The 17,844-nt window shown below is 41.2% G+C and overlaps 1 protein-coding gene across 1 annotated transcript in view; it reads right to left on the minus strand.

Moving 5' to 3' along the window:
• Positions 1 to 6,469: 6,469 nt before the first annotated feature.
• VEZT (vezatin, adherens junctions transmembrane protein) overlaps positions 6,470 to 17,844 on the minus strand; it is a 98,075-nt gene continuing 86,700 nt past the window's right edge. Inside the window, exon 13 of the mRNA XM_012775292.2 lies at positions 6,470 to 6,810. The gene's annotated coding sequence lies outside the window, so the exon portion shown is untranslated. The remainder of the gene's footprint in view (positions 6,811 to 17,844) is intronic.

Below are 17,844 nucleotides of genomic sequence, written 5' to 3' on the forward strand. Positions count from 1 at the left end.
GGGCCCTAATCTCTTTTTTTCTGGTTTTACTCTGAGGAGCCACTACCAGTTGATCTCAGTAGCCACTCATGAAACCTATTCTATATTTTATAAGTCACTAAGTCTTATGGATTTTATCACTGTGACTAACTGCCCCTTTTTTTCCAATCCCACTGCTTTTATTCTAACTGCCCCTTTTTTTCCAATCCCACTGCTTCCACTTACTTTAGACCTTCTTCTCCTCCCACCTGTTTTTCTCCAATTCCCTCTCTAGCTGTTTTTCCTGCTTCTGTCTTGTTCCCTCTGATATTTCCTATCCACTTCAGGGTGTTCTTTTTAATATATGAACATGACTACATTGTTCTCCTGCTTGAAACCCTCCAGGAACCTCCCTTTGAGTCCAGTCCATGTTACTTAGCATGACTTTGAGGGCCCTCTCCCATATGGGCAGCCCCACCAGGGGCTGGTCAGCTCCCCATCCCAAGCCTTGGGGTTGGTTAGGGAGCCCAGATCTTGTTTTCCACGAGGTTGAAGCATGTGAGAACTGAAATCTTGGGTTGTGTCAAAGGATTGAACTGCTCTCACTGAATTGCCTTTTAAGGTGTTGCCTTAAATACGCCCTGAGCTCCTTTTGAGGGATGTTACAATATTTGCTACAGGCCTGGTGTCCCCTGTATGAAGCCCAATGTGAAAATCATCTCTCTGAATGAGAAGCTAGAAAAGCTTTACTTCCATGAGGATATTGTGTTTTCTGTCTCCCGATAAGGAGATTTTTGGTGCCCACCTTGTTTCTCTGTTCACTTTTCCTGAAAGTACAAAGTCTAAGAGTGAACTGTAATAAAAGGACAAGAACTTATAGACCACTTACCCGAAATCCATTTCTTCTTTTGGATCTAGAGCTTCTTTTTGTATTGAAATTTTCTGATTATATTTTTTGAATTTATAATTTTCTCTTATACTATACTTGCTTCCTATAAACCACATCAGATCTTTTGCAAAAAATGCAGAGCATAAACGAACAAATTAATTTAAAATATAAATTTTGACTAAGGAAATATTGTGTCCAGCAGGGTTGATGGCAGCCTTGCAAGGAGGTGATTTTTTTTAACTCTGAATGCAGAAGAAAGAGAATCTGGGCATAAAGGGCGGAGTACCCTAAACTTCCAGAAAGTAGATTATTTTTCACATCAGAAAAAGGAGAGGAATGATCTCATGACCGAGAACCTACAGGGAATACAAATAACAATGAAAAACTTCACAAAACACGGACAACTTAGCCACGAACTCTAGTCTCCTCCAAAAAGGCTGCCTGGCTGGACCAGAGCCTTGGCTTTCCCTTCATTCTCTTTCATCCTGTCTAACCAGGGAACCACAAGGCCTGCATGGTGGTGAAATTACTGAGCTGTACTTAGAGGCTGAACAGCAGTGGGAATTCGCCAGGTACTCTGGTGAAAGCATCAGGGTGTAGTCAAAGCTCCTAAAAGGGTGGCCTGAGCCACAGAGGGTGTGTGGTGGGTTCTGCGAAGACACAGAGGACGGTCTCACCTTCCTAGCCTGCCTTGAAGCTGGAATCCTCTGCCTTATAGACTGGAAGCTTCTCAGTGGCAAGATTGTGTCTTGTTCACCACTGTGGTCCCAGCACCTATTCCTGGCAAACATTTAAAACATATTTGTTGAATGAAGAAATGAACCAATGAGTGAGTGAATGGCCCCTCAGTCTGATGGCCATGTTCACTGCCAATTCTTTCTCAGTCTCATTGGAGGTGTTTCTAGGACCACTGGTTTGTGAGCTGAGCGAGATTTCATCTGAAGAGACAGATGAGCTGAGTGGATAGGAGGGCAGAGTCACAGTCCAGAGGAGTCACACTCCTCACTGGGGCAACAAGGTGCATCAAATCCCACAGGCTATGATATCCTTGTGTATAGAACGGGTCTTATTTATGTACTCCTACACCTTGCCTGGTGCCTAAATAAACAGTGTATGTTTGCTGCACTGATCAGAAATGGCAAGGTAGGAATAAGATCAAGATAGCAAATACTTATTGAGCACTTCCTGTGTTGTGACCACTGTTTACATGGAGTATCATTTAATCCTCAAAAGAACCTTAAATGGCTGGCACTCTGCATGGGTCCATTGAGTGCGGGTCAGCAGCTGAGACAGGAACAGTTAAGTTACTTGTCCAAGGTTACGCAGCTGGAAGCAGTGGGGCTGAGCCGTGGACCAGGCTGTCTCACTCCAGGACACGCTCTTAAGCACCATGCTGTGCCACATACTGGTGTGTAGTAGAAAAGCCAGCAGCTCAGGGGGTCAAGAGTGGAGCAAAAGAGGTGAATGGATTGGGAAGAACGGCTCATATGTAGCTTGTGCTCACACGTGGAGGCAGGAGGCGTGTGAGAGGCTTCATAGTATGCTCAGCTGATAAAGGCTGCCATGCCTGGCTGAACCCTTTTAGCCATGGAGAAATATATTCATCATACTAGGAATATCTCCTTGGAGATGATCAATCCAAGAAGAATTTTTGATAGTACAGTTCTATGTATTAATTCAGACAAACATTTACTGAGCTCCTACGACATGCTGGGGGGCATGATAGGAAAGGGAGAGAGAAAAACGAATTAGACTCTGATCTTGTCCTCAAGGAAAAGACAATTGAGAGACCAGACAGTCACCACATGGTAAGATGAAGGCTGGGTCAGAAGTGCAAACAGCGTTCAGGCAAGAAGCATCTTGTAGGACCAGAGAGTGTTGGGTAAAAGACATCTCCCACACTCTGCATATTGGATGGCATATTGGAAAACTGCATGGTGGAGAGCAAGAGGATAGGAGATAGTTGGCTGAATCTGGGAGATGGGAAATAAGTCAGGATGGGGGGGGGGGCATGTTGAGGAAGCTGGCAGCCAGACAAGTGCCAGGAAGCCTGATGGTGAGATTTGATAAGGAATTTGAACTCTCCTTGAAAAGCAGGAGGATTCATTAAAGGATTTTAAAAATTTTTTATTTTTATTTTATTTTTTTAGAGATGGGGTCTTGCTCTGTCACCCAGGCTGGAGTACGTGGAGTACGTGATCATAGCTCCCCATAACCTCCAACTCCTGGGCTCAAGTGGTCCTCCTGCCTTAGCCCCCAAGTAGCTTGGGTTACAGGTGTGCACCACCACACCCAGCCAGTAAAGGATTTTAAGCATTCAAGTGACATAAAGAGGTTTTGTCTTTTAAAAGGATCATTTTGACAGAATGATAGGGGAAAGGTCAGAGTGACAGGGAGATCTGGTTGCATTTAACCAGGTGAGAAATGATCAGGCAGTGCCAGTGAGAATGGACAAGCATGCTGAGTATGAGTGATAGTTATTAATAGAAGTGAGACTCTATAAGATTTGACATGTTAAGTGAGAGAAGAGCTTTAGATGTCTCCCAGCTTCTCATTTGGACAACTAGAAGAGCAGCACTATTTTTTGAGATAGGGAATTCAGAGGAGGAGGATGAGAAATGTCTCAGTTATCTATTACTGCATAACAAACCACCCCAAAACTTTGAAGCTTAAAATAACCACCATATATTTACTTATGAGCCTGCTCAGGACTTAGCAGGCATGGCTTGACTCTGCTTCACGTAGCAACCGCTGGGGCAGTTTGAGCGCCGCTGGAGAGCAGCCTCAAAAAGAGCCTCATTTATGGGGCTGGCGGGTGGCACTGCTGCCATGTGGGAGCTCAGTTCTGGCTGTTGGCCAGGGGTCTCGTTCTCCTCACAAGGGCCATTCCCTATAGCCGCTCGGGTTCCTCGTAACATGGCGTCTGTTTGAAGGAGAACTGTTCCAAGAGGTGAAGATGGAAACTATGAGTCTTTTAATGCCTGGTCTCAAAATTTACGCAATATGCTATTTGTCAGAGCCTGTCACAGGTCAGCCCAGATTCAAGGGGAGTAAAAGCAGACTCCTGTCTCTGGATGGGTAGAGCGGCAAAGACTTTATAGCCATCTTTAATCTGCCATAAGAATATTTGAAGAAAAAGATTAAAAGTTCAGGCTGGACAGGTTAAGTCTGAGGTACCTGAGCAATCACTATGGAGTCGTCAAGAAACAAGCAATTCCGTGCACAGGTCTGGCACTCAGAGGAGAGCAGTAGCTTTGGTAGACATTTGGTCATTTGGCAGACATAAATTCTAACATAGTAGTTAGAATTATGGGTCACCCAAGGAGTGTGTGAAGAGACTGAATGGCAGGAGACAAGATTGGAGCTTTTATTAATAGTACAGTAAATATCTAGAAGGCAAGGGGGGAAAGTTATGCATGATGAAAACTAGCAAGGAAGGCTTAGAGAAACAGGAAGAAGATGCAAGAGAAAGGGGCTGGAGAAGCCCAGGAGAGAGCTGGAAAAGGAGGGTCCATTCAATGATTTCAAGTGCCATAGAGAGGCCAAGTAATATAAGAAACATGAAAATGTCCACTGGCAACACCGAGGTCTTTGGTGAGCTTTTGAAAACATTTTTAATGGAGTAGCGGGGATGGAGTTTAGAATTTTTGGTTTAAGGATGCAAATACTGCCAATGGAGCAAAAGATTTGTTGCCTAGGATTTAATATCCTTACAACTCTCTTTTTTTTTTTCTTATAGAGTCAATTGGATTCCTTTCGATTGCTCAAGTACAACATCACCTCTGCATCTAAATTTACAGGCAGCAGTTGTCCACTTCTGGTTCAAAGGCACAATGTCATCCCAGGAATTTTTTTGGTATGTGCTTTGAGACATATGACTCTTTTAACTGACTATGTATGATGCTTGCATGACTTAGAGATCATTTAGAGAATCAACAGAGAGTCAACAGGCTAGAGAGAGTGCAGAAATAGCTCAACTCGAATCACAGCCTTCTGTGATAACCCTTGACTACAGGTCTTTTTATAACTGCAGGTTGTAACTGCAGTTACAACTGTAACTGCTTGGGTTTCCTCCAACATGGTGTTTGTTTGAAGAAGGAATGTTCCAAAAGGTGAAGATGGAGGCTGTACATTTTTTAAAGCCTGGCCTCTAATGGTATGCAGTATGCTATTGGTCATGCTATTGGCCAAAGCCAATAATATACCAGGCCCTAAAGGTGGGTGGGATTTTAACAGAGAGATGAGAAGAAGGAGGAGAAGAAAGAGGTTCCAGGCAGATGAAATGTTATAAGGTTTGGAAAACAAGGAGCTGGGAGACCTGGATTTTAGTCTTTGACCTTCCACCATAACCAGCTGTACCTGTTTGGCTTAATCTTATCTGCAAGAGGGGAAGAAGCATCAGTATTCTCTTTATTATGACACAGTTTACACACAGTGTGCTGTGCTCATTTTAAGCAAACAGCTCTGATGAGTTTTGACAAATGCATATACCTGTGTAAGCACCTCCACAATAAAAATAGAAAACATGGCCATCACCCCAAACAGTTTCTTTTGGCCCATTAGCTGTCAGTCCTTCCAACTTCATCCCCAGGCAACCTCTGATCTGCTGTCAATATAGATTAAGTTTACCTTTTCTAGAATTTTACCTAAAAGGATTCATATAAGTATTCTTTTGTCTGGCTACACTGGGGTATCAGTGTTTTTTAAAGCTTCTCTGGGTGATTTTAATGAGAAGGAGTGACTGACTGGATGATCTCTCAGGACCCTTTCAGCTAAAAAAAAAAAAAAAAAAACCCATGATTTTATCTGCTAGTCTAGGGTGCTTTATGAAAGCTGCATTTGGGGAGTAATGAATATGATGGCTGTCATTGTAAAAATTATGATAATGGGAACACTAATGTTTATTGGCTTTTAACTATGTGCCAAGGCACTGTGCTAAATTATTTATGTGTTCTTTTTTTTTTTGAGACACAGTCTCACTTTGTCACCTGGGTAGAGTGCAGAGGAATCATTGTAGCTCACAGCAACCTCAAACTCCTGGGCTAAAGCAATCCTCCTGCCTCAGCCTCCCTAGTAGCTGGGACTACAGGCATGCGCCATGATGCCTGGCTAATTTTTCTATTTTTAATACATATGGGGGACTCGGCGGGGCAGAGGAGTTCTCACTCTTGCTCAGGCTAGTGTTGAACTCCTGAGCTCAAGCAATCCCCTGGTCTCGGCCTCCCGGGGTGCTAGGATTACAGACTGCACCTGGCCCAGAGATTTTGTTTTTAATCAAGACTCTTCTAGAGCTCCTACAAGGTAAAGTCCCAGCCCCCACTACTTTGGACATACTTAAAAAATGTAAAATGATACCAGATGAATGCTTTCAGTTTGTTGATGAGTTCCAGCTGGGGAGAAGAAACTAATTTAAATGTATATTTAGCAAGAAGGCACAGAGCCACTTACTTCAATGTGAAAAGTAAGCCAGCTTGTTGCAAGTGTCAAATGACAGCTTAGAGAGGAGAAGGGGACTCAGTACAAATGAAATGGGACAGAGGCCATATTCCACACATGTCTTCTAAGATATATACAAAATAGGGAAAAGAAGAGTAGTTCATCCACTGATTTCACTGTAGTAAAGCAAATTATTTCCTGAGATTTTAATCCACATATTCACAAATCTATCTTCAGTTTTCAAAAGACACATGGCGGTCACTATGAACGACGAGTCTTATTCTATGGTGGGAAGTCCCGCTACAGTACCTGGCAGGTGTCCAGACATCACCCCCGCTCCTGCAAGCCTATTTGATCCTGGAGTCTTCGCAGACATGCTTAGTTGGTTTATAGTCTGCGCTTCCTATAAATTCACTAGTGGCTTAAAAAAAAAAAGCATAAGCACAATGAAAATGTATGTCTTCCTTCAGTTGCATTCACCTGTGACATCCAAATCAAAGGCTTGTCAGCTGAGGTCATCCTAGTGCCTGTAAGAGAATGAATATAAATAATTAATCCTGATCACCTGAAATAAACAGGTTCCTAGTCAATACTGGTGGTCAGAGTCTGGCTGCCTTGCTGTCTGCCCACTGGGTGACAGTGTTGATCCATCTGAAATAAATGTGCTTTGTCCCTGGGCCAGAAAACGCCAGGTCCCTAAAAAGGAAAGATTGCAGCCAGCTGGTGTCCTGAGGGCCTCAGGAACTGCTCTGCCCTTTCTCCTGCAGTGAGGCAGAATGGCTCTATGTTCTCTTTACCTTCCAAGGGGAAATGTGAGGTGAAGAATTGTTCTCATGTTACCATATTGGGCTAGGTTTCTTTGGGCAAAGTGCTACAGAGAATGTATGTGATTACTCATGATAAATTGACCTGCACTTTCCTGATACTTTAATGAAAGCAAAAAGCTTACAAATAGCATTTGTAAAAACTCAGCTGAAAATTCATTTCAGCTGTTTACTCAAATGTGGTGGAATAGAATTCTTTAACCAACATGTTCATTCTTATACAAAAGTGCACCCAGGGCTTTGAAGAGGGACAAGGTTGTATCTGTGTATCTGTGACCCCAAATTGTGGGGTCACATATTTGCATTATTCTATCTGTCTGCCATGATCCTTGCCTTTGAGAGGAAATGAACAAATACTGTAGTTACCATTCAAGGTGATCCGTGGGAATGATGGAAGTGTGTTATGATAATGCCATAGAGGAGACAGAATGATGGAACTAGCCATGTCCCCATTTTAAAAGGACAAGACAGAAGAGAGTTGAGTGTTTGCTTCAGGAGGCTTTAAAAAGAATGGTTTGGGCTATTTTTTGTTCTCTCCAGAAATGGAGCAGAGAGGATAATGATTTATCTTCATTACAATGTTTTGTGAGCAATGAAGCCATGTTAATGTGGCACTTTGTCCCCAGTTATTTTTAATCAGATGGAAAGACTAAAATAGAATTAACAATTTAAGAAATTGTAGCCCAAAGCTTTTAAGACTTAAAGTTTCTTTTCTTCTCTCCTTTATTTAATATTATTCGGTCTGATCTATTTGTGCTACATTAGTACATTTATATTTTATTACACTTCCCATAAGAAAGGTTTCAGGTTTTTTAAATAACAAAGGTTTTTTTTGTTTTTTTTTTTGAGCCAGAGTCTCACTTTGTTGCCCAGGCTAGAGTGCCGGGGCGTCAGCCTAGCTCACAGCAACCTCAATCTCCTGGGCTCAAGCGATCCTCCTGCCTCCGCCTCCTGAGTAGCTGGGACTACAGGCATGCGCCACCATGCCCGGCTAATTTTTTGTATATATATTTTTAGTTGGTCGATTAATTTCTTTCTATTTTTAGTAGAGACAGGGTCTCACTCTTGCTCAGGGCTGGTTTCGAACTCCTGACCTCGAGCAATCCGCCCACCTCGGCCTCCCAGAGTGCTAGGATTACAGGTGTGAGCCACCATGCCCGGCCAATAACAAAGGTTTTTTTTTTTTTTTTTTTTTTTTTTATTTTGGCATATTATGGGGGTACAGATTTAAGGTTTCAATAAATGCCCATAACAAAGGTTTTTGATAGTTAAATTACACTAAAAGTGCAGTAGTATTTTCTAAGGGAGTTCTACTTGAGCTCTGAGAACCTCAAATGGGGGTCAGAAATGCAAACAGGTCACCTGTGGATTGAGCTTTCACCCCTTGAGTCTCGCACAGACACCAAGCAGCACAGAACAAAGGGCCGTGGACGCCAGAATGAACCGCTCCTGAGCTGTGAGTCACTTCCCTGTCTCTGCCTTTTGGACACTTCAAAGCCTTTCCTAACTTTATCTACCGAATAACCAGACAGCATGGGCCTACTTAGGGCACACTGCAACCACAAGCATTTTTATATTCTCTTCGGTGTATGTTAAGGACATTTTATCAGGGTTTTGGTAGTCTTGACCCAGCAGGGGCCAACCATTTAATCAGTGGAGAGGTAAAAGGATTTATGAGAGGAGGCCTTAGGCAGCAAAGGTTGGGAACTTTTCGGGACTCTCCAGAGTAGAGCAATTTCTCCTGGGAAGCAAACCCAACCTGGACATCTCCCCACAGGTGTGCCTTTTTCACTAGTGAGTCACAATGAAAGCAAAACTAAAAAGCGAGTGAGGTAGAGATGTGATGACTACAGGAGCTCCAGGAACACCCATTTGTCTATCTCTGTAGACAGATGCACAGATCCACTCATCTTCGTACTTCTACTCCCTTCTTAGTTTCCCAGTCATGAAGGTCTTTGGAGGCTTATATGACTGCTCTGTGAGAAGCCCACACCACAGATTATTTGTGGGGAGGGTTCTGCTGGGATAGCTAGATTTTTGTTTTTATTTTATTTTATCTATCTATTTATTTATTTATTTATATATTTATTTATATATTGAGACAGAGTCTTACTCTGTTGCCCAGGCTAGAGTGCCATTGTGTCAGCCTAGCTCACAGCAACCTCAAACTCCTGGGCTCAAGCGATCCCTCTGCCTCAGCCTCCCGAGTAGCTGGGACTACAGGCATGCACCACCGTGCCCAGCCTATTTTTTCTATATATTTTTAGTTGGCCAATTAATTTCTTTCTATTTTTAGTAGAGACAGGGTCTCACTCTTGCTGAGGCTGGTTTGGAACTCCTGACCTAGAGCAATCCACCCGCCTCGGCCTCCCAGAGTGCTAGGATTACAGGTGTGAGCCACCGTGCCCGGCCTAAACAATGGATTTTTAATGTGGATGAACCAGCCTTATATTGGAAGAGATGCCTTCTAGGACTTCTAGAGCTAGAGAGAAGTCAATGTCTGGCTTCAAAATAAAGGACAGCTCTCTTGTTAGGGGCTAGTGCAGCTGGTGACTTTAAGTTGAAGCCAATGCTTATTTACTATTCAGAAAATCCTAAGGCCCTTAAGAATTATGCTAAATTGACTCTGCCTATGCCATATAAATGGACCAACAAAGCCTGGATGACAGCACTTCTGTTCATACCATGGTTTGACTGAATATTTTAAGCCCCCTGTTGAGAGCTACTGCTCAGAAAAAAAAGATTCCTTCCAAAATATTACTGTTCATTGATAATGCTCTTAGTCACCCAAGAGCTTTGATGGAAAGGTACAAAGAGATTAATGTTGTCTTCATGCCTATGAACACAACATTCATTCTGCAGGCCATGGATCAAGGAGCAATTTCAACTTTCAAGTCTTATTACTTAAGAAATACATTTCATAAGACTATAGCACATGTAAATAGTGATTTCTCTGATGGATCTGAGCAAAATAATTGAGAACATTCTGGAAAGGATTCACCATTCTAGATGCCATAAAGAACATTTGTGACTCATGAAAGGAAGTCAAAATAGCAACATTAACAGGATCTTGGAAGAAGCTGATTTCAACTCTGATGGATGACCTTGAGGAGTTCAAGTCTTCAGTGGAGGAAGTAACTGCAGATGGCAGATGTGTTGGAAATAGCAAAAGAACTAGAAATGGTGACTAAAGATTGACTGAATTGCCACAATCTCATGATAAAACTGGAATGGATGAGGGCTTGCTTCTAATGGATGAGCAAAAAAGTGGCTTCTTTGTCTCTGTTTTTTTTGAGACAGAGTCTCACTTTGTTGCCCAGGCTAGAGTGAGTGCTGTGGCGTCAGCCTAGCTCACAGCAACCTCAAACTCCTGGGCTCAAGCAATCCTTCTGCCTCAGCCTCCCGAGTAGCTGGGACTACAGGCATGTGCCACCATGCCCGGCTAATTTTTTCTATATATATTAGTTGGTCAATTAATTTCTTTCTATTTTTATAGTAGAGACGGGTCTTTCTCTTGCTCAGGCTGGTTTCGAACTCCTGACCTTGAGCAATCCGCCCGCTCAGCCTCCCAAAGTGCCAGGATTACAGGCTTGAACCACCGCGCCTAGCCCCAAAAGTGGCTTCTTAAGGTGGAATCTACTCCTGGTGAAGATGCTGTGAATGTTCATTGAAATGACAACAAAGGATTAGAATACTACATAAACTGAGTTGATAAAGCAGTAGCAGGTTTGAGAGGATTGACTTCCATTTTGAAAGAAGTTCTACTATTGGGAAAATCCCATCAAACAGCACTACATACTACAGAGAAATCTTTCATGAAAGGAAGAGTCAATCAGTCTGGCAAACTTCATTGTTGTCTTATTTCAAGAAATTGCCACAGACACCCCAGTGTTCAGCAACCACCACCCTGATCAGTCAGAGGGCTTCAACATCAAGGTAAGATCCTCCACGGGCAAAAAGATTATGACTCACTGAAGGCTCAGATGATTGTTAGCAGTTTTTGGCAATAAAGTATTTTTAAAATTAAGGTATGTACATTTTTTAGACATAATGCTATTGCATACTTAATAGACTACAGTATAGTATAAATATAACTTGGGTGTTTACTGGGGAACCAGAAAATTAGTGTGACTTGTTTTATTGTGATATTTGCTTTATTGTGGTGTTCTGGAACTGAACCTGCAATAACCTGCAGTATCTCTGAGGTATGCCTATATATCCTTCCAAAGTTTATACACAGAGACACACACACACAAACCACAAATTAGGGTTTTTTCTTTTTTCTGTTACCTGGACTACAATGCAGTGGCATCATTATAGCTCACTGCAGCCTGAAACTCCTGGGCTTAAGTGATCATCCTGCCTTAGTCTCCCCCAAGTAGCTGGGACTATAGCCAGGCACCAGCACCCCCAGCTAATTTTTCATTTTTCTTTTTTGTAGAGACAGAGTCTTGCTATGTTGCTCAGGCTGGTCTCAAACTCCAGGGCTCAAGCAATCCTCCCACCTTGGCCTCCCTAAGTGCTAGGATTATAGGCATTTGCCACCATGCCCAGCTCCAAATTAGGGTTTTAACGTACAGATAACAATATATATAAGAATCTGTCTATACATTTTTTACAGTAGCATCATTTGTGTTGAATAATACTCTATTATATGAATATACCATAACTTATTATTTAATATAGCATGTGTTGCTGGATATTAAATTATTTTAGGGAAGAACATTTAGAAAATTAGAGCTGTCCAATGTTGGAAAGCATAGTCTTACAAAGTGGGGAGCTCTCCTTTTCAGAGGCTAGAATAGAGTTTTTTTGAAGACATATCAGAAGGAATTGCCACTCTGAGTGGATACCTTCATTCTGTCCTCTGGTCCCCATTTCTCTTGGCAATTACTTCTCTTCCCAGGACTCTTTCCCTATGTTTCAGTCTCCCCTTGACCTTATGATCCTGCACGTCTCCTTCCCCCTCCTTAGTGCCAGACTCAGAAAGCACCAATTTTGCTTCTCTGTCCCCACCATCGGGTTTTGGAGCCTAGGAAGAAAGTCCCTTTCCAATATGACCACTCTGTAGGCTCAATAACCTTTTCTGTTTAATAGTCAAGAAGTTTAGCATCACATCATAAAAACATTGTAGGCCTTCAGTGTCTTTAAAAATGGGATACTATTCAGGATAGATGCAGGAAAGAGTTGGCAGAAGAAATCGAAGTGCATTTAAGAAAAAGAATCTTTAGAGGGATGCTCTGCTATAAAGTTTAATTACATTGTTTTAACGTCCTGAGATCTTCAGTTCAGACTTTGATTACCTAAAGGTAAGACCTTTGCTCTTCTTACTTTTGTTACATCCTTTACAATAACTACAAAATCAATATTTGTACAGTTGCTGTGTGATGAAAGAGTGAATTTAATAAAGCAGGCTTCCCTAACTTTTCCCAAAAGCCAGGATGTAGCCTTTATTTCCTACTTGAGAGACCACTGTTTAATCTACAGAAGTAAAACTAAGCCTGTGATTTAAGTTCAGATGGAGACATTTGTTGGATATATTTCAGCAACTGTTACCATCAATCAAAGGGAATAAGCCATGTTGTCCTAGGAATGATCTGTTTATAGGCGATCATAAACACAATTCTAAATACTTATGATAAAACATTGACTTTCAGAGCTTCAGACTAAAGCAGCTGACTGACCCCGGCCACTGCTGCTTTCGGATGTGCTGATTTGCCTTTTTCTCAGCCTCTTGCAAGCTGGTGGTAACTTAGCACTTGTTCTTAGGGACAGTGTTCTTTATTTAGGGTCCAACTTCCTAGGTTTTAGAAAAAGAAGACCTTTAGATCAAAGTTGTTGCTGGATAGTATATTTTTTTATTTTCTTCCTAATAAAGAGCTCTTTCTTTCCTAACACCTCATAGTTTTCTCCATTAGAGTAGATTTGACTCAAATTTAGTACAAATGACTAATAACAGCTGACATTGAAGAACCTGATTTAACTTATTAAGTATTCTGTTTGTCTCATTTTGCATATGTGTCACATTTATGACGATTTTATGAGGTCAGCAAACCAAGGGTCTCTTATCTCTTCTTGACTGGGGAAGTTGAGTCTGGGTGGTGACGTGGCTTATGCAAGATTACACAGCTAATCACTCCTGAGGCTGGGGCTGACAACTGCCAATCCAATACTCTATTGCACATAAAAAAGTAAGGAGTGGAAATGTAAAATGGTACAGACCCTGTGGAAAGCAATATGGCAGTTCCTTAAAAAAGTATTAAATATAGAATTATGATATGAACTAGCAATTCCATATATGGTTATATACCAGTGTTAAAGAATGTAGGGAAGAATTTTCTCTTCTCCAGACTCCAGAAAGAGGAAGGATGAACTGCAATTAGGAAAACTAGTTCTTTTCATCTGGATCATGAAGGGGTCAATATATTTAAGAAGGCAATCCTGGTTGAGGCCCCTCCTGGATATTGGCACTCCTCAGTGGTCTGCCATTAGTCCTTTTCCAACTGTCCACATTCTCATTATTTCTTTTTTTTTTTTTTTTTTTTTTTTTGAGACAGAGTCTCACTTTGTTGTCCAGGCTAGAGTGAGTGCCGTGGCGTCAGCCTAGCTCACAGCAACCTCAAACTCCTGGGCTCCAGTGATCCTTCTGCCTCAGCCTCCCGGGTAGCTGGGACTACAGGCATGCGCCACCATGCCCGGCTAATTTTTTATATATATATCAGTTGGCCAATTAATTTCTTTCTATTTATAGTAGAGACGGGGTCTCGCTCTTGCTCAGGCTGGTTTTGAACTCCTGACCTTGAGCAATCCGCCCGCCTCGGCCTCCCAAGAGCTAGGATTACAGGCGTGAGCCACAGCGCCCGGCCTCTCATTATTTCTTGGAGGAGAAATAATGGCTCATGCCTATAATCCTATGACTCTGTGAGGCTGAGGCAGGAGGATTGCTTGAGCCCAGGAATTTGAGGTTGCTGTGAGCTAGGCTGATGCCACAGTGCTCTAGCCCAGGTAACAGAGCAAGGCTCTGTCTCAAAAAAATAAATAAATAAACAAATATCATGTTGGGAGTGTCAATGCTCTAACAAAAATAAAGTAAGGGAAAAAAAGGGATAATGAGAAAGAAGGCAGCAGAAAAGGGTGACCCCAGGATGTTGCTTAGAATGTTCTAGGTTTTGTTTCCTTCTCTTTTCTTTCTTTCTCTTTTTTCTGTTCTCTTTCTTTCTTTCCCTCCTTCCTCTATCCCTCCTAGTCATTAGAGTATCAAATCACAAGATCTGAAAGGAAAAATGATTCCAGGTGGGTTCCTACATATAATTTTTCCACATATTTATGTATATGTATATAGTTATATTTTTCTTGCAATATATTTTTGTATTTGATGAGAGCCGATTAAGGGTTATATTTTCAACAGTCCTCTAGAGTTAACCTTGAAAATATTATGCTAAGTAAAAACAGGCTACGTACAAAAGGCTACGTATTATATGATTCCATGTAAACGAAATGTCCAGAATAGGCAAATCCATAAAGACTGAAAGTAGATTAGTGTTTTCAAGAGGCTGGGTGAGATGGAAATGGGAAGTAACCCCTAGTGGATATGGGGTTTCTTTTAGAGTGATGAGAATGCTCTGGAAGTAGATAGTAGTGACAGTTGCACAACCATGTGAATATACTAAAAATGATTGAATTGTATAATTAAAAATGTAGATATAATATGAATTATATCTCTAGATTTTTTTTAAAAATGTTGAAAAAAAGGATCTTTTCCTCCATGCTCCCTTAAAAAATTACCAAGAAGGACAAAATATAGTTGGAGATCAAGGTTAAGAGTATCACAGGAATTATTTTTGCTGTAGAGGAAGTAAATTGATTTGCATAGAGCTATACAAACAGCACAGAAACTAGAAATCTGTTTAGTTCAGCCAGCAAATGTTCCTGAATAAATTATTCTGTGCCAAAGCTCAAAGGCTTCCTTCCTTTCTGAATTTCTAAATGTAGCTTCTAATCAGATAAACACATTGAATAACAATGAAGAAGTAGTAACAATGAAAGAAATTGACATTCTTGCTCCTAGTGTTATCCTTCATTTTATAGGCATAAAGGCCTATATTTTGTTTCTTAATCAGTTAAGGACCTTTGGTTGCAAGCAACAGAAACTTAAGGCAGGAGGTGGGGGGCACGGTGGTATAAAGGATTTAGGGCAATTTACAGAGTCAAAGACAGACTTCATCAGCTCATTAATAATACCCCAGGAGACATGGGAGCCAGAGCAGCCCCATGGATCTCAGCAGCAGACACTGGGCACCTTCCTTCCAGTACACTGTCCCCAGCTGGCACCAGCTTCTAGTGTTGTCTAGCTCGGTAAGTTTGTGCTCTGGCTGCAGCTCATGAGAGAGAAAGTCTGATTGACCTAACTTGAATCATATGTTCAATCACATGCAAAATCATGTGTAGCCATGAGCCATAGTTTTGAAAAAGAATTCATATGTGCATATCCAAACTGCATGGTGTAACAGGAATGGAAAGGCATGGCAGTTGAGAGGTCAATGATTTTGAAAGTTTGCTTACTTTCTTATAAAATGCTGCTGGGTGGGAAGGCTGGGCCACTCTTCCATTAGGGCTTTTACTGGGGAAAGCATTAAGAGAGAAATTGCTGTTTATTCTTCTAAGTAAATTACCTTTCACCACTTTTCCCTGCCTGATAACATAGAGAGTGGCTAGGAAAATGGAGGAAATGAGGCTTAGGGCAGGCAGGAGTAGCGCAAACAGAATGTGCTTAAAAGCTAAACAGCAGCTTCATTCTAAACACCTTTACCCACTAAGAGCCATAGAAGATGGGCCATAGGGGCATAACTACTTCCAGCTATTTTTATGGGCTCCTATTTCTCCTCTAAGAAAAAATAAATAAATACTGCATAGAGTTTAAGAATTAGTCATAAGAAAACCAACTAGTATTTAGACAATTACAAATAATCGACTTTTTCATTCTGTTTTCTTTCCAAGTCTAGTACCGCCTTAAATACAGCTTTGAAACCTTTAAATTTAACTCTAAGTATGTAAGTCTGGTACCATGAAAGCCAACAAAAATATCTAGGAGCAGCTGGTTTGGGCATGTCTCGTTTGACTTGGGAATTAGAAGGCAGGTTTTCCTTGACTGGGAGGCTTATCCTTTAAAGCTGCACTTGGAAATTCTTCTATGACTATATGGCAAGTCAAGAAATCATATGGTTATCAAAACAAGTTTAAGAACTAGGGATCAAAATTATGGTAAGAGACAAATATTTTGTAATGCTGAACTTTGAGAAAAAGTCATGACGTTTAAGGGGGCTGGTTAGTCATAGACAGAAGGGAAATGAAAGTCCTCTCTCGGTGTGGATATACTTTATAATCTCCCTCGCCAAAGTCTGCCAGCCCAATTTGGATGTGGGGGCAGCCAATGGCCCTATTGTCTGATTCCCAGTGTCTGCTTTTAGAAGCATATTTGAATAGGAGCATGCATATCTTCTACCTGCAACCCTAAGAAAAAGCTTTTTTTTTTTTTTTTTTTTTGAGACAGAGTCTCACTTTGTTGCCCAGGCTAGAGTGAGTGCCATGGCGTCAGCCTGGCTCACAGCAACCTCAAACTCCTGGGCTCAAGCAATCCTCCTGCCTCAGCCTCCCAAGTAGCTGGGACTACAGGCATGCACCACCATGCCCGGCTAATTTTTTTCTAGATATATATTAGTTGGCCAATTAATTTCTTTCTATTTGTAGTAGAGATGGGGTCTCGCTCTTGCTCAGGTTGGTTTCGAACTCCTGAGCTCAAAGGATCCGCCCGCCTCGGCCTCCCAGAGAGCTAGGATTACAGGCGTGAGCCACCGCGCCTGGCCTGAAAAAGCTTTTTTAATAAAAGAGTCAGAGAGCAAAACCAGTAGCTATCAAAGAAGTAGGAAAATCAACTTGAGATTGATGTTATTGTAGTTATTTGAAAATCAGAAATTCTCAATGCACAGCTGTTCCTTATCCTTCCTGAGATGGCTGTCATGGTTCTGTGCTCTAAAAGTTAACCTAATTTAGTAGCCATTTTTACAAAATAAGTCAGAGCAGTAATCAAATTCTTATATTTGATGAAATCAGAAACTTGAGTTTGAACCCCAGAGCTACCACTTCTTTCTGTGGCTTGCCTCAGTTTCCTCATCCATAAGTTGGGAGATAATCAATCACCTACCTCTACTGTTCAAATGTTGTGAGGACTAAGTGAATTAGTAGCAGACCAACAGGGCCTGGATATGATGGCTGGATTTAATTTAAGTAAATGTAATCTTTACCTGTTGCTCGCAGGGTTGATGTGAGAATGTGTGTTCAGATGAGAAATGTATGTTCCAATGAGAAAATGTATACAAAGCTATTGAAAACCAAAAAATGGCACATAAGTTATTATTACAGTCATCTCTCGATATCAATTGGATATTGGTTCCAGGACTCTTCTGAATACCAAAGTCCAAGGTTGCTCAAGTCTCTTATATAAAATGATGTAGTATTTGTATATAACTTATGTATGACCTCCTGTACACTTTAAATTATCTCTAGATTATTTAAAATACCTAATACAATGTAAATGCTACATAAGTAGTTGTTATATTATTTATTTGTATTAATTTGATTATTGTTATTTTTTCTTGTTTTTTTTCCCCAAATATTTTCCATCCATGGTTAGGTGAATCCATAGATGTGGAACCAAGGACACAGAGGGGTGATAGTATT

The sequence above is a fragment of the Microcebus murinus genome, chromosome 10 (genome assembly GCF_040939455.1).
Source record: "Microcebus murinus isolate Inina chromosome 10, M.murinus_Inina_mat1.0, whole genome shotgun sequence".
NCBI lineage: Eukaryota > Metazoa > Chordata > Mammalia > Primates > Cheirogaleidae > Microcebus > Microcebus murinus.